The sequence below is a fragment of the Microtus ochrogaster genome, linkage group LG4 (genome assembly GCF_000317375.1).
Source record: "Microtus ochrogaster isolate Prairie Vole_2 linkage group LG4, MicOch1.0, whole genome shotgun sequence".
Classification (NCBI taxonomy): Eukaryota; Metazoa; Chordata; class Mammalia; order Rodentia; family Cricetidae; genus Microtus; species Microtus ochrogaster.
Window position 1 is genome coordinate 22,222,263 of NC_022030.1, and position 5,761 is coordinate 22,228,023.

At 50.5% G+C, this 5,761-nt stretch overlaps 1 protein-coding gene across 1 annotated transcript in view; it reads right to left on the reverse strand.

Annotated features, from left to right (window-relative positions):
• Positions 1–5,761, reverse strand: part of LOC113457658 (zinc finger protein 420-like) — a 1,205,902-nt gene that overhangs the window by 1,007,029 nt on the left and 193,112 nt on the right. The gene's annotated exons all lie outside the window — the stretch shown is intronic.

Genomic DNA, 5,761 nt, shown 5'->3' on the forward strand with positions numbered 1-5,761 from the left:
ATTCCGGACTCCTGATTACTAAGCTGAGTTAATTTCAGTGGGACCCACCCGCTGGTCTTGGGTGGGCAGGTACCAGTTGAGGGATAGAGGATGCTTGCTACCTCCTCTTTCCCCTGAGAACTAAACTCAGAAGGAGTCGAAATCCCATTGTAAATTAGTGTCCTTTTTTGACAGATTGACGGACATCATTCGTTTATTACATATGCACATATATGCACTGTGTGCCAGCATGTGCATGTGTGTGTGAATGAACATAATGAACATATGCACCTGTGTACTCATCCATGTGAGTACTTAGGGTCTGTTATTGTTGCTGTTAAGATTTAGTTGTTGTTGTTGTTGTTGTTGTTGTTGGTGGTGGTGGTGGTGGTGGTGGTGATGGTGGTGTGTGTGTGTGTGTGTGTGTGTGTGTGTGTACTACATGGGTGCAGTACCTGAGGAGGCCAGAAGAGGGCGTTAGCTCTCTTCAACTTGCAGATACAGGTGTCTGTAAGTTACTCATTGTAAGTGCTGGTAACTGGACCCCAGTCCTCTAGAAGTGCAGCAAGCATTTTTAACCATTGCACCAACCCCCTTTTTGTTTTTTAAGACAAGGGCTCATGTAGCCTAGACTGGTCTCAAACTGGTTATTTCAAAGAGGACCTTAAGCCTGATCTTCCTGCCTCTACTTCCCCAGCGCTGAGATTAAGACATGCACCACCATATCTAGTCATATGCAGTACTAGAAACGGAACTCCAGGACTTCCCGTGCTAGGCAAGCCCTCTCCCTACCAGCTGAGCTACATCTCCAGCCCTTGTGTTTTGTTTTCTGAGACAAGAGCTCCTGCAGCCAGACTGGCTTTGAACTTACTGTTCAAGCCTGGGTCACCTTGAACTCTTGATCCTTCTGCCTCTACCTCCCACGTTCTGAGGTTACCAGAGTGTGCTACCACCTCTGTCCCTTGTGGAGTAGATGCGGATGGGGCGGGGGGAAGAGTCTTCACGTGGAGTGTTGTTCCTACACATGACCTCTCATGGACTTTAGATGTGGCTGTGAGCTTCAGGGGTTCATGTCCGAATGTGCACCTATGTGTGTCCCCATGTCTGAATGTATGTATGCCAGCGCATGTATGTTCCAACAGCCACACTGTACAGACATGTATTCTGGTCTGTGCCCTGGGCATGCCTGTACATACTGGGGCAATTTCTGTGTGCACTGGACTGTGCTTGGATCCGAGCAGTCTCCTTCCCCCAAAGGCCTCCTCAGCTCTCTGCAGTTTAACCTCATTCTTTCTGCTGTTTCGCTGCTTCTGGCCTCCTCTCCAGATGTTGCAATTAAGCAAATGCAGCAATTAAGCAGAGTCCCCCAAACAGCCATCCCACCAGGATCCCCCTCCAGGAGCTAATGAGGGGTTACAGCACGTGCAGACCCACGTGGTCTGATGCAGGCTCTCGGGGACCCCTCCCCAGGCTGTGATGGCATGGAGACACAAACACAGCAGAGGGAGTGCCCTCCTCGCTTGGTCTTCTCTGGGTCTCGGTACACTGGTCCCTGGTTCCAGAAAGACCCCAGGTTCGGGGTCCTTCAAGGACCTGGGCTCAGCTTATGGGACCCTCCGCCCGTCTGCTTCCCTAGTCACAGTCTGGGCCCCTCTGACCTGGGCTTTGTCACCACAGGTCTCGATATTTTCCCCTTGCTTTCCCTGGCACAGCCCTGTCCACCGTGACCTACGTGGGCTTCCTCATCGTAGGCTCAGTCCTTCCTAAGCCAGGGGATTCCCATCCCTGACCACTCAGGGCTGTCTGAAAATGCAGCTTCTTCCTTTGGGGGGATTAGTTCATTAAAGGCAGGACCTGGGCTGTCCAGGGCACTGCTTTATTGCAGTGTGGTGTTAGTTAGCTTTCTCTCTAGTGACCCAGCACTTGAAAAAGGCAACTTAAGAGTGGAAATATCACGGCCTAGGGAAACGGCTCAGCAGTTCAGACTGCCAAGTGCTAGAAGGAAGAAGACAAGACACCATCTACATTAACAGACCCCAATGACCTACTTGCTCCGCTCAGGTCCCCTGTCCCAGCTTCACCACTTTCCAGTTGTCAACTCAACTGTTTGGTGTTCCTTTGGGCAGCTCTCAAATGCCCGAAACTCCAGCTCCAGGGGATTCAGCATCCTTTTCTGGCCTCTACAGGTCACACACATGCAAACACACTTGCAAATTCATGTGTGCACCAGCGCAAGCGTGCAATCCTCCCCCCAATAAATAAATAATAAAATCAACATGCGGCAGATGTGGCTCAGCCATTCCAGGCACTGGCTGCTCTTGCAGAGGATCTGAGTTCTGTTCCCAGCACCCACGTGACAGCGTACAGCCATCTGGAACTAGTTCCAGGGGCTCTAAAGAAATCAAGTGGTGTGTATGCACACGTACATGCAGAGGAAAGACTTGCACTCATAAAATAAAAATAAATGCATCTTTTAAAATGAGATAAACTCAGAGGAAAGACTTCATTTCATTTGGCTTGTGGTCTTGAAGAGCACAGTATTCTGGCTCCATGGGTTGCAGCAGAAGATCACGGTGAAAGGAATACTGATGGGAATCGCATGACAGTAGACAGGAAACTTCAGCACTACCACAAGACAGAAGAAGGCGAGACACAGCCCCATGACAGGTTCCCAGGGACCTCCCCCCTCCTGTCAGGCCCCGCCTCTCACAGCTCCGCCTCTCACAGCTCCGCCTCTCTCTAATCATCTGCTCAAATGTTTAATCCATTAGTGGGTTGGCCCACTCATTAATCCAGACCATCATCAATGAGCTAACCTAATCTCTTTATTTGTTCTTTAAGATTTGCTTGTTTATTATGTATACACCAGATCTCATTACAGAGATTTGTGAGCCACCACGTGGTTGCTGAGAATTGAACTCAAGACCTCTGGAATTGTAGTCAGTGCTCTTAACCTCTGAGCCATCTCTCCAGCCCTCCTAACCCAATCTCTTAGTGGCTCTCTTTAAGACAAGGCCTCCAGGGTGGCCTGGGGGTCACTGTGTTGCTCAGGCTTACCTTGAACTTTCAGCAATCCTCCTGCCTCAGGCTCTCAAGTGCTGGAATTAGAGATGCTAGTCATCATAGCTAGCTACATTACTTTATTTTATCTTATTTTTTTGTCCTCTTCTTCTTCCTTTTCCTCTTCTTCTTCCTCTAGCTCTGTCTGTCCTAGAACTTGACAAGTAGACCAGGTTGGACTTGAACTCAAAGCGATCCTCCTGGGATCCAAGTACTGGGATTAAAGGTGTGCGCCACCACTGCCTGGCTTATTTACTTTCTTGAGTCAGGATTTATGAGGTTCAGTGGTCTTCCTGCCTTGGTTTCCTGAGTGCTGGGATTGTAGGTCTGTGCCCTTACACCTGGCTCTTAGGAAATTTTCTTTTAAAGTTTTGTTTATTTTTATTTTTACAAATATCTTGTCTTGGCTGTGTGGTGGTGGCACACACCTTTAATCCCAACACTTGGGAGACAGAGGCAAGCAGATCTCTGTGAGTTCAAGGCCAGCCTGATCTACAAGAGCTAGTTCCAGGATAGGCACCTTGTCTCAAAAAAAAGCAAAACAAAAAACAAATATCTTGTCTCTATTTGTTTATGTGTTTTGCTGGGCACCATGTGCATGTAGTGTCTGCAGAGACTGGATGAAGACATCAGATCTCTTGCAACTGTAGTTACAGAGGTCTCTGAGCTGCCACGTGGGTGCGGGGATTCAAACCTGGGTCCTCTAGAAGGGCAGCCAATGCTCTTAACTGCTGAGACATCTCTCCAGCCCCTTATCTTTTATTTTTATGTGAGTGTATGGATGTGTGCCATGTGCATGCCTGGTGCCTGCAGAGGGCAGAAGAGGACACCCGATGACTGGAGCTAGAGTTACAGATGGTTGCAAGTCACCATGTGGGTGCTGGGAACCCAACCACAGTCTGCTGCAAAGGCAGCAAGTGCTCTTAGCCACTGCACCACCTCTCTGGCCTTTCGTGAGCATGTCTAAATCCATCAGACTGACAGTCGAAACTGATCATGGCAGGTGTTAACTATGATCACGGCCAGACCATGGCAGCAGCTGCTGGTCTAGTGGCAGCATCCTTGCTCATGCCTCCGTTTCCAGCAGAGGTGGGCAGCCGCATCCCTTCACCCGCCAGGCTTCGGCAATGCTGAGGTGGGCAGTTCTGTGCACATTGCCTGTGTCCCTGGCTTATTCCTGTGAGCCTCCAAATGTGGTCCCCAGATCAGTGGCACCAGCTCTGCAATCCTGAGGTGTTCTGAGGGTTATGTAAAGTTCTGCAGCAGAACTGAGCCCAGCTGGCCAGAGAGGTAACCTCGTGCCTACCAAACCTCTTCTGAGTTGTTCCTCTTTCCTACTGAACTCTTCGCCCTGCCTCAGTTTCCCATCAACAACCCCCAAATCTACCAGTACTCTCAGGATGGCCTCCATGTCTTCAGCAATCCCAGCATCTCATCAGCGTCTCTGAAGCTTGGCTCCTTACTGGGCTGTCGAGTGTCCAGTACCCACCGTGCTGGGCCAGGAGCGCTGATGAACTTTGCTAATGATCTGGAATGGCAGGCCCGAGGGCTGAGTTAATTTTAGCTGCAATTTTTCAATAGACCCCAGTGGAAGGAGCCAAAAGTGTATTCTGAAACCTTCAGTGGAGCTGGGGAACGCCAGGGTGGATGGACATCCCCTTGCCACCTCCAAGGTCACTCTGCTCAGATGGCTTCTTAGCTCCACACCCACCTCAGGTCACCCTGCTTGTGTGTGTCTCCTTTGCAACAGGGCTTCTGGGAGACCATGTTCCCCTGCATGCTCACACCAAGTTCCCACACCCCTCCTCCTTAAACAGCATCTGCCAGAAGAGTGTGGGACCAGCCACCTCTGCTTTCCCTGTCCCCCAGCACCTCGCCTCTAGAGTTATGCGTTGGCACAGATCTGACCAAGGTCTTCCGTGGGAGAAGAGAGACAAGAGAAGACAGCAGACATGCTTCTTTGTGTCCACCTGTCCACCTCCTGACTCTGACCCATGGCCTATCTTCTCTCACTCTCCTTTACAGGATCTCTCCCGTGAAATGCCAGGGAGCTGACAAGGTTCTTAGTGCCGGCTTTTTCTTCCTTCCAACCAGTGAAATGAGCCCCTCTTGCCTGAAAGAACAAAGCTGTTCCTAGACAGAACCTGAATAAGAAGGTGGCTTCCTGGGAAGGTGGTGCTGAACTAGAGGGCCAGGAGGCAGATGTGTGGGCATCTAAGAACGAGGGCTAAGTACAAGGCTATGAACGGGAACTGGACACTGAGTTGCTCAGGTACTGCATGGGGGGGGGGGTAGATAAAGAGATGAGATTAGATGGATGGATAGATAGAAATAGATAACATGTCTCTGACTTGTCCTTGCCTCTCGTGTCTGTTTCTGAGTCTCTCCCTGTCACTCTCTATCCACCTCTCTCCTTCCGTGTATTTCTGAATCCCCATTATACTCTAGGCTCTTACTCTAAGTTTATCTATATTTTCAGTCTCTCCCTAGCTGTTCTAGCTCCGGCTCTTTGCCTCAGTGTCTCTGTCTGCCTTTTTTTCAGGGATATTCTTATTCCCAGCAGCTCCTGGGCGACTCCATGGTAGGTGGTGCTAGGGGCGCGCCTCTGAGAGGAGGGGGGGGCTGCCTACGCCTTTAAGCGCGGGCGCGCGCGAGGCCTGCGCCTTTAAGTGCGGGCACGCGCACGGCCCTGGGTTCCCGGCGAGGAGGCCGCGGGAGCACC